This window comes from Ictalurus punctatus, chromosome 26 (assembly GCF_001660625.3).
Source record: "Ictalurus punctatus breed USDA103 chromosome 26, Coco_2.0, whole genome shotgun sequence".
NCBI lineage: Eukaryota > Metazoa > Chordata > Actinopteri > Siluriformes > Ictaluridae > Ictalurus > Ictalurus punctatus.
In genome coordinates, this window is record NC_030441.2 from 1,702,048 (window position 1) to 1,724,098 (window position 22,051).

The 22,051-nt window shown below is 42.6% G+C and overlaps 2 protein-coding genes and 1 long non-coding RNA gene across 3 annotated transcripts in view; 2 read left to right on the forward strand and 1 right to left on the reverse strand.

The window, feature by feature from the left end:
- LOC108258363 (interferon-induced protein 44) overlaps window positions 1–22,051 on the forward strand; it is a 108,628-nt gene that overhangs the window by 57,002 nt on the left and 29,575 nt on the right. The window lies entirely within an intron of this gene.
- The window catches only part of LOC128629199 (interferon-induced protein 44-like), a 98,516-nt gene that overhangs the window by 51,004 nt on the left and 25,461 nt on the right, over window positions 1–22,051 (reverse strand). The window lies entirely within an intron of this gene.
- The window catches only part of LOC128629215 (uncharacterized), a 65,921-nt gene that overhangs the window by 28,630 nt on the left and 15,240 nt on the right, over window positions 1–22,051 (forward strand). The window lies entirely within an intron of this gene.

Here is a 22,051-nt window from a genome sequence, read left to right on the forward strand (position 1 = left end):
GTCATCAACCTTCCGGATCCACAAATAATAATTAAATAAGTAAGGAATCAAGGCAGAGTAATGCCGGTACACCGGCCTTACGGGGATAACGTTTACACTGTAAAGCCGCTATATCGGCCTTACGGGTATTTGGAATAGATGACCAAGCCGCTATATCGTCCTTACCGGAATAGGTCAAAGACTGGCAAGTCGGGTTTTCGGCCTTACGGGGTTAGTGGGTTAATCATTTGCTAATTTTTCATCAGCCTTATATATATATATATAAAAAATGTGAGTGTGTGTCATATTTTTGGTTGGATGGTTGATTTATCTGTTGTCGTATTCTCATTATTACAGAAATGTAATGAGAATAATATCATGTGCACACCACTGTAGCAGCTCTTATTGTTTTTGTGCAGCTCTTTCCAGCAGATGTCACTTCCTCTGTTTGACTACAATTCTTCCTTTGAATACGCTCTCCGTGGAGTTTATAAAGCAGGATCTCCCAGCCCCAACGGGTCCATGAAGCAGGATTCTGAAATGGCTGATTCCTGGATGGTTAAGCTGAAATCCACTTAACTCAGATTTCAAGAGTTCCTTTGCATCATTTGGGACAAATAAGTTGACCGTTTAAACTGAAATACAGGCAAAAACGCAACTTTCTGAGGGCCACATTGAATTGTTTCAGTATATATGGGTTAATTAAAAGACGAAATGACATCAACAAGCAGTGAAATGTTTGTAGACCATCATGCTCATTATTTTTAGATTTTCTACCATTTCCTTTTAATTAATAATGAAGACATTAACACTATGAACTAATCGGAGCTATTTTATACACAGATCAGACATAATGTTTAAACCGTGGGCAGGTGAAGTGAATAACATCGATTATCTTGTATGGCACCTGTTGAGGGGCGGGATATATTAGGCCGTGAGTGAGCAGTCACTTGTTGAAGTTGATATGTTGGAAGCAGGATAAATGGGCAAGCGTAAGGATCTGAGTGAGTTTTACAAGGGCCAAATTGTGATGGCTATGCAGTGGTTAGTACCTAACAAAAGTGGTCCAAGGAAGAACAACCGGTGAACCGGTGACAGGGTCATGGGTGATGAGCAGAGTTGGATTTCTACCAAACATAGCACTTTGCACCAGCAAAAAGGAGACTCAAACCTTGTTTTCCATCATTTGTTATGGGGAATGTAAGATCACTGGCCAACAAGTCAGACGAGATTGAAGCACTGATGAGTAGCCAGCGCGAGTACAAGGAGGCCAGTTTTTTGTGCTTCACGGAGACATGGCTAACAGGGAACATTCCTGATTCTTTGGTCAAGCTAGCTGGCTTCACACTGGTGTGAGCAGACAGATATCCATCTTTGTCACCTCAAAATGGTGCAATGCTGGGCACATAACAGTGAATGAGAGCATGTGTACTCCAGATCTAAACCTACTGGCTATAAGACTGAGACCATAGTACTTGCCCAGGGAGTTCTCTCATGCCATTATTGTGACTGTGTACATTCCAACATTGGCAGTAGCAGCACGCACCTGTGACATCATCCACTCCACCACTGCAAAACGTCAGACACACCCAAACTCACTCATGATAATTCACGGAGACTTAATTTGCTTGTATTTTCTCATTTGTAAATTGCTTGGATAAAAGTGTCTGCTAAATTAATAAATGTAAATGTGCTTCAACCATGTCGCCCTCTCTAAAATCCTTACAAACTTCACACCGTATGTAAAATGCAAAACAAGGGAAAATATAATCTTGGACCAGCTGTATGCCAATGTGAAGGGAACATACAGCTCCACCGCCCTTCCCCCTCTGGGCAGATCAGACCACAACTTGATCACTTCCGGTTCTGGTGACAGGGTATGCTGGCGCATGTTGCTGCCGCTTCTATTACTGTTTTTTTTTTGTTTGTTTGTTTGTTATTTTAAGTCACAGTGTTTTAAATAACTGCAAGTTTTTTAAGTTACATTGTTTTAGTGCCATTATGATTGCGATGTGGTGGTGCCTTTTTATATACTCTGGACTATTGTTTTTATTTCTGTGTTCCACCTGGAATAACCTGCAGCGTGCAATGGGGAATCATCGCCTCGGTTTGGCTGCGTGTATGTATTATACGACTTTGTGCTCACAGTGCACTTCAGAGTTTCAACGCCTTGGCCTTGTGAGTGTGCACTCAATGACCATGGCCTTAAGGTACACTACACTCCAGATTCTGAAGTTAAAACAGAGCTTTTATTGCCTAGCCAAAGACTCTTACAGAATCTGTCGAGACTCTGGATTGCAACATCCTAAACCATATATCCATCGTTGTTTGAGGCACGGTTTTACTGTCTCGTCCTCTCCTAACATCTTTGTCCCTACCTGTCGACGTAAGACCAACAAACTGTTTCATACTGGTGTTGATCACAGTAATTTAATATCGGTTCCCTGTGTGGAGATTAAACCACTGTCTTCTTCACTTCAGAGCCTAAGGTCACATTCTCCTCCTTTGCTCCCTGGTATAATTACAACCTGCACTCTAGAAAGGCTGCTTGTCGGAAAATGGAGCGTAAATGGCGCCTTACTGGACTGAATGTCTACTATCAAGCGTAGACGGATCTTCTTGGTGATTACCGAGCATTAATCGAGACGGAAAGATCATCTTACTTTTCTCAGGCTATTGTAAATAATCAAAATAATCCCGGACACTTGTTCCAAACCATAAACAGATTGCTTCAAGTTAATGCAGTTAGCACCTTGACTGTTTCTCAGCAGCTATGTGATTCTTTTCTTCTGTTTTTTAATTCTAAGATTGATAATGTTTGCAAAGAAATTCCTGTCACACCTGACTCTGGGTTCACGGGTGCTTCTTTCACTCATTTCTCACTGCTTGATTCCGAGGCTCTCACAAGGAAGGTATCCAGCATGAAATCTACCACTTGCTTGCTGGATCCAATTCCCACAAACCTATTTAAATCGTGCGTCAATGTTTGGTGCCCTGCCATCCTTAGCATTATAAATGAATCACTGGAGACTGGGGTTGTTCCAGCAGTACTAAAGACTGCTGCTGTTACACCTGTGCCAAAGAGAGAAAATGCGGCCGTGGATGATTTTAACAATTTTCAAATCTTTAACATCTCATATCTTCAGTTTTTGGCAAAAATACTTGAGCATGTTGTTGCCTCTCGACTATGTAATCATCTTGCAATTAATAACCTCTTTGAACCCCTTCAGTCAGGTGTTCGTAAATTTCACAGCACTGAAACGGCGTTGGTCAAAGTTTCCCATGACTTGTTGATGGCCTCTGATTCTGGAGCTACTTCCATTCTTATTCTTCTTGATCTTGGAGCTGCTTTCGATACTGTGGATCATGGTCTTTTACTTACCCGCCTTGAAAGTGTTTTTGGTGTGTCCGGGAAAGTTTTAAACTGGTTTAAATCCTATTTTACTGACTGTAAAGTTTTTTTCTATGGGTGGCTACAAGTCTGACACTAACTCTGTGCTCACTGGTGTTTCTCAGGGTTCAGTTTTAGGCCCTTTACTTTTCAATATCTATCTATCTCCATTTGGGCATCTGCTGCGAACGCTCGGCCTCCGTTATCACTTTTATGCTGACGATACCCAAATCTCCATTCACTCAAAATCTGGTGAAAACCTTGATGTTTGCTTTCTTTCTGAATGTATTTCTGAGATAAAATCATGGATGAATAATACCTTTCTGTGCCTGAACAGTGGGAAAACAGAAGTTATGCTTATAGGCTCCCATCGTCAAATTCTCGAAGCTGGTCCACTGTCTGTTTGTTGCTGGCTCTGTTCTAGAGACCCAAAGTAAGATGAGGAACCTTGGAGTAATTTTCATTACCAGCCTCACATTTGATTCTTTTGTTCAGAGCACCGTTAAAACATCCTTTTTTCACCTGAGAAATTTAGCTAGATTGCGAACAATGCTAAACTTCTCTGTTGCTGAAAACCTGATACTCATTTGTTGTCACTCGGCTGGATTACTGTAATGCCGTTTTAGCCGGTGTTTCTAAATACACAAACTGCAATATGTATAAAACTCTGCTGCCAGGATCCTGATGGGAACCAGGAAATTTGAACATATTACTCTTGTTCTGGAGTCCTTGCACTGGTTCCTGGTCAGGTTCTGTGTCCATTTTAAGATCATGAGGTTGACATACAAGGCATTACATGGCTTGGCTCCTTAGTACTTATCTAGTTTATTAATCCCTTTGTTACGGCCCAGTCTAGGTTAGGCTGCACAGAATAACCAGCTTGGGATTCAATTGGGTCGATCTTTAAATAAGGGAAGACAGGAATAACAACACAAACAAGGTTGTGTGGAAAAAGGTTGTGTGATATTGTAACAGACAATATATACCTATAATTGTACAAATTAACCAAACCAGGCATATCTTCGGGCTGGGCCAAGGCCAAAATAATAAACAAAAGGATTCTATTATTAGGTAGTTAGCTTACCTAAAAGGAAAGGAAAGAAAAATACAAGAATACTTTCCTAACTACCTAAGCAAAGAAACAGAGACAAAAGGAACCCTCTCCCAAAAGAAATGGCAGCCACACCGCTACTGCCAGTGAACCAAGTGAACATATATACAAAAGTGAAGAGAATGCACAATAACCGATTTAGGGACAACCAAAGTCAAAGTCAAAGTCAAAGTCAAAGTCAAAGACCAAAACAGCAGTCAGAAAATAGCATACAACCAAACACAATCTCCCAACACATGAAACCACCTCCATCATCCTACACATTCTCACGCCGTCTTCCTCTTTAAAAATGGCCACCAATCAGTCATCCTGGGTCATCCTGGGTCATCCTGGGAGGCGGGAGCAAGGCAGGCTAGGGCAAGCTGGAAAGTCTGGGAGGGAGTTTGAACCTGCACACAAAATGTCACAAAAACCTTCCCGTCCCAAGATAGCGGGTTGTAACACCTTACACGCCAAATCCCAGACTACGCTCCCCAGAGTGTAATTTGTTAACTATTACACAAACACGCTTAAAATCTATGGGTGACAGGGCTTTTTCTGTCTATGCTCTGTTGTGGATAAAAATGACATGAAATAAACATGGGGGAGACTTAGTATGAGTAAAAATGTAATTTCATTGGTAATTCACAGGACGGGTGGGTGCGTAGTCTGGAGGAGAGCGAGAGGGGGAAGAAAATGGGGTGCGTCCTGGGGACATGGGGAAATCAGCGAGGGTGAAGTGAACGGACCACTGAGAGTCGGGCGGACTGGTAGGTGAGAAGAGGGATGAATGGTCGGGGCCCGGATCAGAGAAAACAACATCATCCTCGAACTGGAAGCTGGAGGGGGGTTCTGGTTCTGACTGTGTAGAGGCGTCAACACGCACGTTCATGGGGCAGATTCTGTATCGAAGAAGAGGGGGGAACCCCGGATCTCTATTCCTGGGGGGGGGTGCTGCGAAGATAGTTAAGTAGCATCATGATATCAGCAGTGAGATGCACAAGCTGGTAATGAGTGTCCAGATCCAGGTCCAGATCCAGATCCAGGTCCAGTAACGGAGAGAGAAGGGACTGACGACGGGCACCGGCACCTAGACATACAGAAGCGTTTTTAGTCAGAGGTGGATAAATTGGTAAAACACTTTAAAGATCTTTATGGGTTGTTAGTCAAAAAAGTCGAAAGAAGTGTACGAGCTGAGGAGTGCTAAAACACAAACACACACACACCCTCGTACAGTCAAGGGCAGGCAAGTAGACACAACATACACACACACTCTCTCTTTCTCATACACACACATGAATAACTCTAATAATATCCTATAGTAATAGAGAAACTCTATAAAAACAGAATAGTAGGATATGCAGGACAGAGAGAACTGTAGTGATATTAAGAAGTTGGAAGTACAGTAAACCGCTTTTCAAGTAGTATAAATATATATAAAATAAGAAATATATGTAACTGAGAATTATGGTTTCTGAGGCCCTAAGGTAACTGAGAATTCTGGTTTCTGACACCCTAAGGTAACTGAAAATTCTGGTTTCTGATCCTCTGAGTAACTAGAAACTCTGGGTTTTTATTTTCTGGGTTATTAGAAATGCCTGGGTTCTGATTTTATGTGTAAATTAAAACCCCTGGTTTCAATTCTATGTGTAAGTGAAATAGCCCTTTTCTGGAACATAAGAGTAAGGTAAATGAGCTCTTTTTAACCTTATTGGTAGTGAGATCATAGTCTTCTTGAAACATATGGGTTATTTAGTGTGTAAATACAGTATAAATACTGGAGCTTAAGCTCAGGGTATTGGGATCACCTCTGAGAATTCTCATCGGTGTGGATCTCGTGTGGTGGAATGGAACAATAAAGCTGGACCCTTGCTTCTTCTCACTCAAGGCTGGTGTATTTTTTCTATCTCCAACTGGTCTCAGAGGTAGATGTGAGTATTGGCTTCTAAGTTGAATTTTAAATGTTTTTGGGTAATAGGCTAAATTTGAGCCAACATGTTCAAAGAGATGCTCACTCAGATGAGTGAGGCTGTCACTCCTACTGAGTCCGAAGATGATGCTGGTTTACCTGAGGTGTTGTCGGAGCCATCATCAGAGGTTACATCCATGACACCTGCATCAGCTCATAGAACATCTTATGTTGAGACCCAACTACCACAAACATCTTCGAATGTGAACGAAACTACTGTACTCACCACACATGTACTTACCCCGCCTGAAGTGGAGAAACTCCTCAGTTAAGTGCACCTATGAGGCTCATAGCATTTTCAGGAAAATGTCCTTGACTCAATAGTGAAGCAGACTATGACACATGGCGGTCTAACGTTGGACTGATTCTAAAAGACCCAGCAGTGTCTGACCTACACAGATCTAGAAGGATACTTGTTAGCCTCCTGCCACCAGCAGCTGATGTAATCAAGCATATAAGTCCTGAAACTCCACCTTCAACTTACATTCAGCTGTTAGATTCAGCTTTTGGCACCGTTGAGTACAGAGACAAACTTTTCGCCAAGTTCATGAGTACCTCACAAGACTCAGGTGAGAAACCATCGGCCTACTTGTACAGACTACAAGTAGCTTTCAGCATGACAATAAAATGAGGTGGTATTAATACTGAGAAAGCAAACCAACACCTTCTCAAGCAATTTTTTCAGAGGTTGTTGGGATAATAACCTGATTGCAGACCTATAGTTAGAACAGAAAAAAAAATCAATCCTCCATCCTTTGCTGAGCTACTGCTACTCCTTCGTACTGAAGAAGACAAGTACAATGCAAAAGCTACCCACATGAAGCAACTTTTAGGTGCTTCCAAACAACATGTGCTCTCACACACACAAAGTGTGTGGATGGCCAGTGAAAAGGAATCAGATGTAGTGTCTCTTACCACTGAAACACAAAAACTGAAGAAGCAGATCTCCGAGCTTCAGAGTCAACTGACAGCTCTGACTGCTAAGTGCCAGAAGTGAAAGAGAGAATTCCAGAAGGAAACAAATGAAACCACACCAGTACAAGAGCAACAAAAGCCAAGAAATGTTGTTTCTCAACCTCGAACAACCACCAGCAAAACACAAACAGGAAAACCTAAACCCTGGTATTGTTTTAGTTGTGGTAAGGATGGTCACATTCCATCCACTTGTGATAATGAACCAAACTCTGTACTCGTTGCCACCAAGTGCAAGCAGTTAAAAGATAAACAACGCCTGTGGGAAACCCAAAATAGTCACTCATCTGCAGCTTTAAACTAGAACCAGTTCCTGTCGTGGGACAGACGGGGACTGAAGCGAATTTGAAATGTCCCAAACTGAAATATGTCTCATTAAAGTGTCAAAAGGCTGAAAAACGAACAAGACTACCTAAAGGGTTAATAGGTACAAAATGTACTGCACAAGTCAATATAGAAGGTAAACCATGTAGCTGTTTATTAGACACTGGTTCACAGGTCACTACAGTTTCCCGGTCTTTTTATGAGCAACACTTATCAGAACAGCCTATTCATTCCCTTGACGATTAACTAGAAGACAACGGTGCAAAGGGTCAATATGTGCCTTACGAGGGCTACATTTAAATCAATGTTACCTTCCCAGAAGAGTTTATTGAGAATGATATTGAAGTGCCAACTCTTGCACTGGTTGTGTCAGATGTTAAGGTACACACAGAATCCCTAGTTTTAATAGGAACAAATACTCTTGATGTGCTCTATGAGCAGTACACAAGTCTAAATCCTCTAACCATCAGCCTTCTCCTTTTGGTTACAGGGCAGTTTTAAAAACCTTAGAACTACAACAAAAACAAACCACTGATGGTCATCTTGGGTTGGTGAGATCTCAAAGCAGAGAACATGCGGTTATTCCTGCAGGGTAATCAGTAGTGTTAGAAGGGTCAGTTACCTCACATGGGCTTCATTCAGATAAATGGGTTGTAGTGCATCATCCAGCTACATCATACTTACCTGGGGGGATAGTAGTTAAAAGCTGTCTATTTACAATACCAACACATCAGCCCTGCCATCTACCAGTTGTGCTTACAAATGAGACTGAGCATAGTGTGACAATACCACCCAAATGTGTAATTGCTGAATTATATGCTGTACAAAGTGTACATTCAAAAGAACCGTGTATCAAGTTCTGGTTCAACAATAAGTGAACACTTACCTGATCGAGAGTCAAAACCTGTTTTCAACTTTAGTGATTCTCCACTACCCCAAGTGTGGAAGGAGAATCACAGAAAAGCTTGAGAGCATGCCAGAGGTCTTTGCTCAACATGAATTAGATTTCGGATACACTCAAAAAGTGAAACATTGCATCAACCTGAGCGATGACACTCAGTTTAAACACAGAACTCGACCAATACATCCCAAAGACCTAGATGCTGTTCGAAAACATCTCCAAGAGCTCCTGGAGAGTGGAGTAATCAGAGTCAGAATCTTCTTTTTCTTCACCCATAGTGGTTGTAAGAAAAAAAAATGGCGATGTCTGGCTATGCATCGACTACCAGAAGTCGAATCTCCACATGGTGAAAAATGCATATGCCTTACCAAATCTTAGTGACATTTTCAGCTTTAAGTGTTTCGAAATGGTTTTCTGTGCTAGATCTTAAATCTGGTTATTATCAGATTGAATTCGAAGAAGCAGGCAAGCCTAAAACTGCATTTACATGTCCCTTGTGGTTTTGACAATTTAACCGTATGCCACAAGGAGTGACAAATGCCCCAAGCACATTCCAGAGATTAATGGAGAAGTGTATGGGGCACATTAATCTCAAGGAAGCACTCGTCTTCCTGGATGACTTGATAATATTTTCTGACACATTAGAAGAACACGAGAGCCGCTTGCTACATGTTCTCGATCGTCTCAAGCAGTATGGATCGAAAGTTTCACCTGAAAAGTGCAAGTTCTTCCAGAAATCTATCCGCTATTTGGGACATGTATTGTCAGAGGATGGTGTAGCAACAGATCCCGAAAAGTTCCCAGCTTTAAAAACCTGGCCAAGTCCAAATAATTCCAGAGTTAAGATCATTCCTCGGATTTTCCGGCTATTATCGGAGATTCGTTAAAGACTATTCCCAGATTGTTAAACCACTCAACGATCTGACTGCAGGATACCCACCACTTCTCAAAGGTGCCAAAGTGAAAGAGAAAAGCAAGTGCTACTTCCTCTCAAAAGAGCCCTTTAACAACCAATGGACACCAACCTGCCAACAAGCATTTAACTCAATCATTGACAAGCTAACCACTGCTCCTGTCCTGGGCTTTGCTAATCCTAAACTACCATATATTCTGCATCCAGATGCTACTACCACAGGGTTAGGTGCTGCATTATACCAAGAGCAGGGGGGACAGATGCGTGTCATTGAATTTGCTAGCAGGGGATTTTCAGACAGTGAGTCCTGATATCCGGCCCATAAGCTTGAATTTTTAGAACTGAAATGGAGTGTGACAGAAAAGTTTAACGATTACCTGTATGGCAGTCAGTTCATTGTTGTAACAGAGGAGAGACCCATCTCCTCACAACAGCTAAACTTGATGCCACTAGCTATAGGTGGTTGGCTGCTTTTCTACTTTCTCATTTAGTACAGTACAGAGCAGGAAGACAAAATCTAGATGCGGATGGTCTCTCTAGACATCCTCAAACAGAGCTGATAAACCAATGATGATCCAAGAAAGAGCATGAGCGCATTGACCGATTTGTGCAACGTCATTTAGTAGATGAGTGTCCTCAATACAGTGATGAAGTGGTCAAAGCTATCTGTGAAAAACATCTTGTCCACCAACACACAAGAGTGTCCAAGCTTAACATTAGTTGAATCTCTTGCACTGTATCCAGATGCTGTACCTGACTGCTTCGAGCAAGAAGAGGAGTTTGGCGGATTACCAGTCATACCTCGACTAACAGATACAGACCTAGCTGAAAAGCAAAGAGCCGATCCAGTGCTGAGAGAAGTAATCTACCACATGAAGTTGGGAGAAAAGCCTCCTCCCACAGTGAGATGTGAGATTCCTGATCTTCCTTTCCTCTTGCGGGAGTGGACATGCCTAGAGTTGAGGAATAGAGTCCTCTACAGGAGGTGACAGGACAAAGAAAACTTCACTTATCAATTAGTCCTGCCAGGTGAGCTTCAAGCTGTTGTTTTAAAAAGTTTACATGACAATCAAGGTCACATGGGTATAGAAAGAACCTTTGATCTAGTAAGGTCCAGAATTTACTGGCCAAAGATGGCAGCTGAAGTTGAACAAAAAGTAAAGACATGCAACCGTTGTGTTCCTCGAAAAGCTTTACCTGAAAAAGCCACACCATTGGTAAATATCCAAGTCACCAGACCCTTGCAGCTGGTCTCCATGGACTTCCTCTCGATAGAGCCTGATAGAAGCAACACCAAGGATATTTTAGTGATAACTGATCATTTAAAAATATGCTGTTGCTGTCCCCACACCAAACCAGAAAGCAAGAACTATCGCAAAGTGTTTGTGGGAAAATTTCTTTGTACATTATGGTATTCCTGAAAGGCTTCATAGTGACCAAGAGCCAGATTTTGAATCTCGCACAATAAAAGAACTCTGAAGTCTCAGGCATTCAGAAGATACAAACTACACCGTACCACCCAAGTGGAAACCCTGTACAACATTTCAATAGAACCTTGCTTAATATGCTCAGTACTTTGGAGGAACAAGACAAAACACACTGGAAAGACTTTGTTAAGCCCCTTGTGCATGCTTACAATTGTACAAGGAATGAGGTCACAGGATTCACCCTGTTGCCTAGGTTTCCTGTTGACTTAGCATTCGGCTTACCTGGGAGGGAAAATCCAGCCAAGCCACATGCCCAGTATGCACATAACTTAAAATCTCACCTGGAGGAAAGCTATGACATAGCTTCACGCAATGCACTTAAGATTGCACAAAAGAACAAGACAAGTTTAGAATTTCGACTTTTCGACCCCAAGCACACCTGCAAGACGACCACTGCCTTGCTAAAGAAGCTGAGGGTGAAGGTGATGGGCTAGCCAAACATGTCTCCAGACCGAAACCCTATTGAGCATCTGTGGGGCATCCTCAAACGGAAGGTGGAGGAGCACAAGGTCTCTAACATCCATCAGCTCCGTGATGTGGTCATGGAGGAGTGGAAGAGGTCTCCAGTGACAACCTGTGAAGCTCTGGTGAACTCCGTGCCCAAGAGGGTTAAGGCAGTGCTGGAAAATAATGGTGGCCACACAAAATATCGACACTTTGGGCCCAATTTGGACATTTTCACTTAGGGGTGTACTCACTTTTGTTGCCAGCGGTTTAGACATTAATGGCTGTGTGTTGAGTTATTTTGAGGGGACGGCAAATTTACACTGTTACCCAAGCTGTACACTCACTACTTTACATTGTAGCAAAGTGTCATTTCTTCAGTGTTGTCACATGAAAAGATAACAAATATTTACAAAAATGCAAGGGGTGTACTCACTTTTGTGAGATACAGTATATATATTTTATCTTAGGCTTAACTTAGAGGGTGCACCCTAGGGTATTATATATGTACTGTACATGTTTAATTTCACTCACTCAAATGTATATAAATCATTCTATATTTACCTTATCAGTTGTGCTGTCACTGTTATTGTTTCAATCCACTACCTCCTATATACCCTTTAGTCTTCTGATATCTGGTCTACAAATCATCTATATAGTACATATTTAATATATGCTACAATAGGTTACATGGGGAAAAAGAAACTTACTGAGTGATGAATTGACTGTCTCAACATTGGAACGTGGAGGGCTGGAATTTGTTTCTGATGGTCCAAAAAACAAAAACAAGTTAACAAGATAACATGGCTTGTGTAATAAAAGATTAGGAATTACCTTTTTAAAAATAAATAAATAAATAAATAAATAAATAAATAAATAAATAAATAAAAGTTTACAAAAACTGGGCTGCCTCACCCTTTGATGAGCCAAACTAAGAGGTAAACCATGATAGCATGTCTCCTTCTTCTTTTCAAATTCTCCTTGTGATGAATTTGTGATGTATTTCATGTGGTAGAAAATTAAAAGAATTAGGTAATCAGTGAATAGTAACATGCAGTTCCATACCCATTTTTCAGTTGTTTAAAATATCCTCCAGGAAATCAAAACAGAAGGATTAGAATGATACAAGGCTTTAGAAATGTGACATGGAAGAATAGAATTTTACTTACTGGGTGAAGTTGAAAGTTTTCTCTGTCCAAATGTGATTTATTTTCTTTCCCTGACTACCTGAACGTCACTGCTTGTATCCTGGCAAGACACCACTGAGCTGTTTTGCCTTCCTCCAGCCAGTGTAGTAAAGAGTACTCCACTGAGCTATGACACACCAAGTTATCACTTATTTTTACTCTTTGTAACTATAGTAACCATGTCAAGCAACGCCTCAGCAGAGAGTCAGCTCCCAAAAGGCAAACTGAAAGTGAAAATAACATTGATTACACTGTTATGTGTTATAAAATCTGTGAGTCATACTGTAATCTCTCTCTCTCTCTCTCTCTCTCTCTCTCTCTCTCTCTCTCTCTCTCTCTCTCTCTCAGCAAATTTGTTTCCAAGCCAACAGAACAAGGGTGTCAGTATTAGAGCCAGACTCTTCATGGTGTATGCAGGTCATGGGGATTCCAAATTTGTTGCTGTATTAAGAAATCTGAAGTGGGGGGGGGGGGGGGGGGGGGGGGCGGGGAGAAAAAAATTGAAAAATTGAAAAATCCCTTGATAGCTGTAATCCCATCTGGAATCCCCTTCATTGTGTCGTGTCCGTGCCAGAATCAGCCGAAAACTTCATTTCCCAGAACACCTTGCAGCCTACAAACATGGAGTTTGAATCATGCACACCTGTTTCCATCACACCCGTACCTAAACAAACAATGGAGATTCAATAATGCCCAGTGTGTTCAAACCTGACTTGCCTTGTATTTTGTGCCTTGCTATTCTGGTTTATGATCTTGCCTTGTTGCATAGTTGACCTGTGCCTGTTTCAAGTTTTTGCCACTGTCTAGCATTTTGGATTTGTTGCATGATGTCACGAAATAAACATAAAGGACACTAGGAGGGAAGCAAGTGCAGATAAGAGCTTTACTTAAAGAGAGCCAGGAAGACAAATCCAAAACATCAGACAATAGTGTGGTCAAAAAACAAGTAATTGGCAAACAGGCATAAATGAGGAAAAACCAGAATCAAGAACGAGGGCAAGAAAGAGATCAAGACAATTGCATATGAACCGATAACAGATGCTTGGTATATGGAAAACTCATATAATACTTCGCAAAGTCATAGTGTTAGTCATAGAACAGTCTCTTATATACTGTGGTTGTGAATGTGTGTGAGATTGGATGCAGGTGTGTGTGACTAGAATGAGTGTGTGTGTGTGTGTGTGTGTGTGTGTGTGTGTGTGTGTGTGTGTGTGTGTGTGTGTGTGTGTGTGTGTGTGTGTGTGTGTAAGTGTTCTGGGAATTGCAGTCCATGGCACCCATGTTTGCAGGCCACCATGCAGTATAGGAAATGTAGTCACTGGTTTGCTGTGATATGAAACATGAGCTTTTATTAAAGCTGCCTTACCTGCATTTGCATCTGTTTCACCTCTCATTGCGTGACAGTATGAATGAATATGTATAGATATATTCATTCATACTGTCACATATGTATATATTATAGATATATATATATATATATCTATAAGGAATAAGGAGTATCTCTTTCTATCCTGGTTAGACCCAGTTTGGACTATTGTGTGACAGGAGTAGCATACACCTTTGTAAGATCTCTTCAAATTCTCTGTGATGTCTCAGATGGAATAGCCTCTCAAGTTTCTCAACAAATAATAGACTGATGAGTTTCTGAAGAAAGCTTGTTCTTTCAGGCACTGTTTGAGACATATCTTAGAAGTTAAGGGTTTTGCTCAAGGAAGACCAATAGGGGATATTTGGTGGCTTTAGGGACCTTTTAGGTAGTAGAACATTAATCATTGAGCTATCAGTTTATCCTGAAATTCGGCAAGTCTGAAAACAGGTGACGTTTTCTGTGGGGAGACATTTGTTAAAAATGTATGGAAGGAGTCTCCAGTGTCAGCACTTTGTAAGATTGTTCTGTTGTCATGTCTATCATGGGCAGTTCTCCACCATGCCACCAAAGGGCACCCTCCGTTGAATTTTGAACTCTTCCTTGGTGGTCATGCTCATGTCTGGTCTACACTTAGTTGAGTTTAATATACAGTCATGTGAAAAAAAATAAGTATGCCCCATGGAAATTTTTTATTTATTTATTTATTTTTTTACATATTTGGACAAGGATACATTTGATCATCTTTGAAACGGTGCCTATTAATGAGTTGATTTACTTTAACAAAAGCACAATGACAATTAGCTTTTTCCTGCATTTTGCACAATTGTCCACCAGGCTTGCTGGAATTTTTGACCAGTCTTCCATGCAATATTCTTTCAGTTGCAAGATGTTTGAGGGTTTTCCTGCATGTACTGTCCATTTCAAATCCCCCCACAACATTTCAATGGGATTCAAAACTGGCATTTGACTAGGCCATAACCCTCAATTTCTTATTTTTGCACCATCTCTTGGTGGCTGTGCTTAGGATCATTATACTGTTGAAAGGTCCACTTTTGGTTCGACTTCAACTTTCGGACAGATGGCCTCATATTATCTTCAAGCATTCTTGATATGATGCAGAATCCATAGTTGAATCAATGAATGCAAGCTGTCCAGTCCATGCAAGATTCGTCTGTCCAGAGCACATTATTCCAAAAGGCCTAGTCTTTGACTATATGCTCACTTTGACTATATAGTCTTTTTGTAGCACGCCTCCCACGCAGGTCAAGTCTGTGCAATCTCTTTCTGATTGTAGAAGCATGCAGTTTGACACCAACAGTTGCAAGACTTACTAGCAGATACTGTGATGAATGTTTGGGGTTCTTGAAGACTTCTTTTTGCATCAAACAGTCGGCTCTTGGGCTGAATTTGCTGGGCCAGCCAGTCCTGGACAAATCTGCAGTCTTTGATATCTGTGCCATTTGTTCAGTACACAATTTCCATGGGGTGTACTTGTTTTTTCACATGTCTGTATGACCCTGCCTTGTTTGGGGAGAAAATGTGGGAGTCACTGTTCAAATGCATGGATTTTCAAATATTGATTTTAAGTGTTCTTTCACGCTGTCCATCAGCAAACCAAGTCCAAACCACAGCAAAATGTATACTTTTGATTCTTGTACTGTTTGGTTTGCTTTGGTTCACACTGCACATTTATTCATTGATTCATACATTTTTATCCTGATTTTCCAGGTGGAGGCACAGTAGCTACAGTATAAGAAGGTCAGTCCCAACTCCTCTACTCCTAGGCACTGATTTAGTTTCTTCCTGGGTGATCCAGGAACTGTGGCAACTGTTAAAAGAACTGGCTGATTTTATACCCAGATGTTATCAAGATGTTCTGTGAAATAAAAGATGATAAACTAAATACGAAGCCTTTAACTGTGATCTTTAATGAAGCCACTATTGAATGTCTAAATACTTTTAGGTCAGAGTTTTAGATTTGGGATGCAGCTCATGACAATGTAATGGCAGAAAGGTTTAAATAAAAACAGAGCTCCTCAGTTTGCTTAAAGTTGCTGTGAACCCAGACAGACAAGGATGTTTTGATTGACATGTCATCTAGTGAATGTCGCCTTTAATCCTCCAGATGTACATAAGTAGGCAGGCAATTACATGAATAGTGCCACTCACAATTCCCTTTGCCATGACGTGGTCATGCTCCATAGTTGGACAAGGATGAGCTTTTGAAACTTCTCTAACTTCTGTGTTCCCCCAAATACAGTGTATACCTTTAAACTTGTTTTCCCCATAATTAATAGCTCTTAATCTTAGGGAAATGCATTGGGATTGGGATCCCGCGGGTCCTGCGAGACCTAACACAAATCTTGCGGGAGCGGGCAGTTCTACCTTTGCTGCGAGTGGAAGTGGGCGGTCAAAAAATTATAGCGCGGGTCCTGGGATTTGGCACATAACAAGAGAGGAGTCAACAAATGAAGTTGAGAAATAGATTAAAGCGGCTATTTACTTCACAAAAACAAAGCAATTCAAGTCTGACATTTAGAAAAAATTTCAGTTGTTACTGAAAGAAATGAAAAAGAATTTAACTTTGTAAGTTGCGATAAATGTGCAAAAGTATTTGTTTACAACAGACACAAATCTGTCACCTCTGGGTTGAGGTGTCCCACCTGCTCCGTTCTCCAGGGTGCATCCTTCGTTTCAGCGCCAAAGCCTGTCAATGCTGAAATAGCTGAATATCTCAGCACCTGACTCACGGACAACCCAGATCCCAACAGTGCGCTTGAATGGTGGAAGTTCAACAGAGAGCTCTCTTCTGCGCGTTTTATTTTGAGTATCCCTGCATCTAGTGTGCCGCCAGAGAGGGAATTTAGTGTGTGGATGTTGGAAGAGAGACGCACAAGCCTGGGACCGCAGTCGAACAGTAACGTTCTCTTCCTCAATAGCAATCTGGAGTAGGTTAGGCCAAGGGAATCATAATTTAATTCATTCATTAAGTAGCCTATATTTAATGTATTATAGTATTATTTATTTTATTTTTGTTATATGTTAATTAGCTACATAAACACCTGATATTTTTGAGATTTTTATTTCCTATTTATTTAACTTTTTATTTAATTTGTTTTATATTTAATTTGTTTCATATTTATTTAGGCTATTTTATAAGTAATTGAATTAAATATTGTGCCTTGTTGGGTTAACAGAGTTTAACTATTAGGCTATTGTTAGGTGTGGGTGTTGTTATGCATACGTTTAAATAAATTTTTGGGCTCCGTTAGTTGTGACGTTTTAAATGTTGATAGAGTTTTATAAGACTAATAAAAAATTGGCCCAATGAGTTTGTCCTGTGTGGTGCTTTACTTGTGCTTTTTAGTTATGGTCAGTTTAATTAAATGCAATGTTTTATGTCTGTTATTCTGAACGTTTAGCATAGCCCTAACGTTTGTGTAAAATTTTCACAATATCTACAAGCTGTGACAGAATGTTTGCGGGTGTGTGCGGGAGTGGATACAAACATTGCCGGTGCAGGCGGTAGTGGAACACACACGTTGCGGGAATGGGCGGTAATGGTCAGAAATTCAGCGGGAGCGGGATTAAGAAATCAGTCCCGTGCAGAGCTCTAGTTCAGAGTATCCAGTCTTCTTGGAGAAGTTCAAGAGTACACTACAACTCTAATGAATCATATCAAAGTATCAGAACTCTACTTAGACAGCCAACCATTTAAAGACTTATGGTGAAAGGAACAATTGCAAAATGGAAAATCTGTTATTAGTGGCGTTGTATGTAACGGTGTGCCAGATAACTGATCAAGCCAGTATTATTATGGAGGATCAGTAATAATAATATAATAAGTCTTTATTGGTCACAGCACAGTGAAATTCTTTTCTTCACATTCCCCAGCATTCACTTCCGGCGCCGCAGAGAGTGGCAGCACAACACATCAGCTACCTCTCCCCTTTCCTAGTTATTAAAATTTTTTATATTTTATATACTTTTATTTGTCTTTTTTACTCACGCACTAACTTATACTTTATTTATTGGCACATTTTAGCTTTTTCTTTTGTAAATATTATTCTTGTGAAGGCTAATTTACTGACGAAGGTTAACTTTACCTGAACCAGGATAACATTACACAATAAACACTGCGACCACCAGACAACAAAACACCAGAGTCTACTCACGTGAGGAGCTCTTGCAGTTCTGGGATTGACCTGTTGCATGTCCGAAAGAGATCCCAGTGAAGTTAAGGATTAGAAGGTGAGGATGTTGTGCTCGTGTGATGGTGAGGAACAAGAAGATGGGGAGTTGGTGGAGATACAAGCCCTGTCTTCCCTCGGTCATCATGGGGAACGTCTGCTCATTGACGAACAAGATGGATGAACTCTCAGCCCTGGTCAGCGGGCAGCGCGAGTATCGGGATTGCAGCATGCTATGTCTGACTGAAACTTGGTTGAATGGGAAAACACCAGACTGCTCAGTGGAACTAGCTGGCTTCTCGCTAGTTTGAGCAGACAGGAAGAAACAGAGCGGTAAGAAGTTGCTGTCTTTGTTAACTCCAAATGGTGTAACCCAGGACATATAACCACGAAGGCAGAAATCTGCACGCAAGATGTTGAGGTGCTGGCCGTTGGACTGAGACCATATTACCTGCCTCGAGAGTTCTCAGTTGCCATTGCCATCACTGTTTACATTCTGCCATCGGCAGTGGCGGCGCACGCTTGTGACGTCATCCACTTCACTGTAGCAGACCTGCAGACACGGTATTTGAACGCTTTCCTCATCATTAACGGAGAATTTAACCACGTCAAAATCTCAAGGATACTGACCAACTTCAAACAGTACGTTACCTGTAACACCAGAGGAGATAAGACCCTGGACCTGCTGTATGCCAATGTTAAGGAGGCATACAGCGCCACCGCTCTGCCCCCTTTTGGCAAATCTGACCACTGTCTGGTACTGCTGACTCCAACGTACAAGACTGCTGTTAGGAGACAGTCTGTCACCATCAGGGCTGTGCAGCAGTGGCCGTGGGGGCAAGGAGGCCCTGATGGAGTGCTACAGGACAACGGACTGGGAAATGTTCCAACAGGATTACAGTGACGACATTGAGGGTCTGGCCCAATGTGTCACTGACTACATCAGGTTCTGTGAGGACAGTATCATCCCCACCAAAAGGATATGCTGCTTCCTCAACAATAAACCCTGGATCAGCAGAGACATCAAATCTCTGTTGAACAAGAAAAAGATTGCTTTCATGACAGGGGACAACGAAGAGGCCAAGAAACGATCCAGAAGGAGCTGAAGAGAGAGCTGAGGAGGGCTAAGGACTCGTATAAGAACTGGATCGAAGGGAAGCTGCAGCTGAACAACAGCAGAGAGGTGTGGGGGGGGTGGGGTGAGAACCATTACAGGCATGAATAGACCATCAAGAGCAGTAGAGGGGACAAAGGACCGAGTCAACGAGTTAAACCAGTTTTTTAATAGGTTTGACTCAACAACGCTGACTGGACCCCTCTTCCTCTCCACTTCCTCAAGTAGCTCTACCAAGGTTATCCCCCCCACCCACTCACCTCCAACTCAGGCTCCTCCCTCCACACCCCTCCCGTCACCCACCCCCCTCCCTTCTCTCCCCTCCATTCCACTGCTCCTCCAATCCCTCCTCCCCTTCACTCCACTCTCCATTCTCTTGCCACTCCAGTCCCCCCTATCCTCCACCCTGGTCTTCACAACCAGCCAGGTGAGATGGCAGCTCCCCAAAACCTGGATCAACAAGGCCAGAGGACCCGACGACATCCACCCGAGGGTCCTCAAGGTGTGTTCAGAGCAGCTGGCAGGAGTGTTCTGGCGTCTTTTTGACCTCTCGCTGAGGTTGAAGAAGGTGCCGAAGATCTGGAAGACTTCCTGCATTGTCCCAGTCCCCAAAAAGGGACGTTCCAGCGACTTCTCCAACTTCAGGCCTGAGGCACTAATGTCTCATGTAATGAAGACTTTCGAGAGACCTTAGGCCCCTGACATCAGCGTGGATGACGCCATCATCTACCTGCTTCACAAAGCCTACACCCACCTGGAGAAGCCACACAGCACTGTGAGGATCATGTTCTTCGATTTCTCCAGTGCTTTTGACACTGTTCAGCCTCTCAGGCTGGCTGAGAAGCTCTCCGTGATGCAGGTGGATCAGGACCTGGTGGCCTGGATCACTGACTACCTCACTGACAGGCCGCAGTATGTCAGGCTACATGGATGCCAGTCAGACGTCGTGGTGAGCAACACTGGCACACCCCAGGGAACTGTACTGTCACCATTTCTCTTCACACTTTACACTACTGATTTTTGCTTTTTGCTTTGACTCTGGAACAAGCCACCTCCAGAAGTTCTCAGATGACTTCTGTATCACAGACGACAGAGAGGAGGAGTACAGAGACTTGATTGAGAGCTTCATCGGATGGTGTGGCAGCAACCACCTCCAGCTCAACACAGTCAAAACCAAGGAGCTGGTGGTGGACTTCAGACACAGTAAGAGGCCCCACACCCCTGTTGTAATAAGGGGTGAAGGGGTAGAGATGGTGGACACCTATAAGTTCCTGGGGGTGCAACTCAACAATAAACTGGACTGGACAGACAACACAGGGGCCCTCTACAGGAAAGGACAGAGCAGGCTGTTCTTCCTGAGGAGGCTCAGGTCCTTCAATGTGTGCACCAGGCTGCTACGGATGTTCTACCCATCTGTGGTGTCCAGTGTCATCTTCTTTGTCAGTGTGTGCTGCGGAGGTGGCATCGGGACTTGTGGCGCCAAACTAACTGGGCAAGCTGGTGAAGAAGGCCAGCTCGGTGGTGGGGATGGAACTGGACGGTGTGGAGGTGGTGACTGAGAGGAGGATGAGAAGGAAGCTGAAAACCATCATGGACAATCCCTCACATCCTCTCTATGCTGAGCTGAGGCAGCTCAGGAGATCCTTCAGCCACAGACTCATCCAGTCCCGAGCCTCAATGCGCTTTGGAGGCTCATTTGTGCCATCAGCCATCAGGCTCCACAACACCAAAGCACCAAACTGACAGATTTAAGCCTGATTATATCTGAGACATTATCTAGTTGTAAATAATTATTATTGATTGTATAGCGTAAATAGTGTGTGAATACTTCTACAATACAGCATCTGTTCTGTTCTTTTATATTCCTTTGTGCTGCTATGTTGAACTAAATTTCCCCTACGGGGGATTAATAAAGTTATAGCTTATCTTATCTTATCTTATCATGTTAGGGTCAGAGCGCAGGATCAGCCATGATATGGCGCCCCTGGAGCAGAGAGGGTTAAGGGCCTTGCTCAAGGGCCCAACAGTGACAGCTTGGAAGTGCTGGGGCTTGAACCCCCAACCTTCCAATCAGTAACCCAGAGCCTTAATCGCCAAGCCACCACTGCCCCACTGCACTTAATAGCAGTGAAGGGTGGTATTCAGACCTATTTTAGGTTGACCCTCAGCAAAGACAGCTTCACCCAGCAGCTCTGAGATGCCTGCGGCAGGTAGGTACTAATCAAGGGATACAACACTGTGAACCAGGTGGAGATCTTTTGCAAGATTGTTGGTAGGAACAGCTGAGTGGCCACTGACCAATGACCAGGGGACCCTGTGACCCCAGCATATTTGGAGGCGGGCAGCCCCTCTTATCTTTCTCCCTTTCTCCCACTTTTTTTCTCTCTCTCCCCACCATTATCCTCCCATTCCTGTTCATTAGAAATGTGGAGTTCTCCCATCTAAACCTATTCCATGGGCCCAGTCTCTAAACCAGCCTGCTCCATCCACAATCTCTCCTTCCCCTCCTTACAGTTGTCACTCTCTCTCCCTGTCCACACAGGTAGATGCCATGGGATATTCCAGCCTTTGTAGCACAATGTGGAATATATATGGCTCTTGCTGAGGAGGTGGAGCTTGGGCCCTTAGTGGCTGTTCCAAGATTGTAGGAGTGGGGTAGTACTTGCGTGCAGATCTGTGGGAACCTGGCTGTGGCATGGCCATATATTCTAGTTTCAGCAC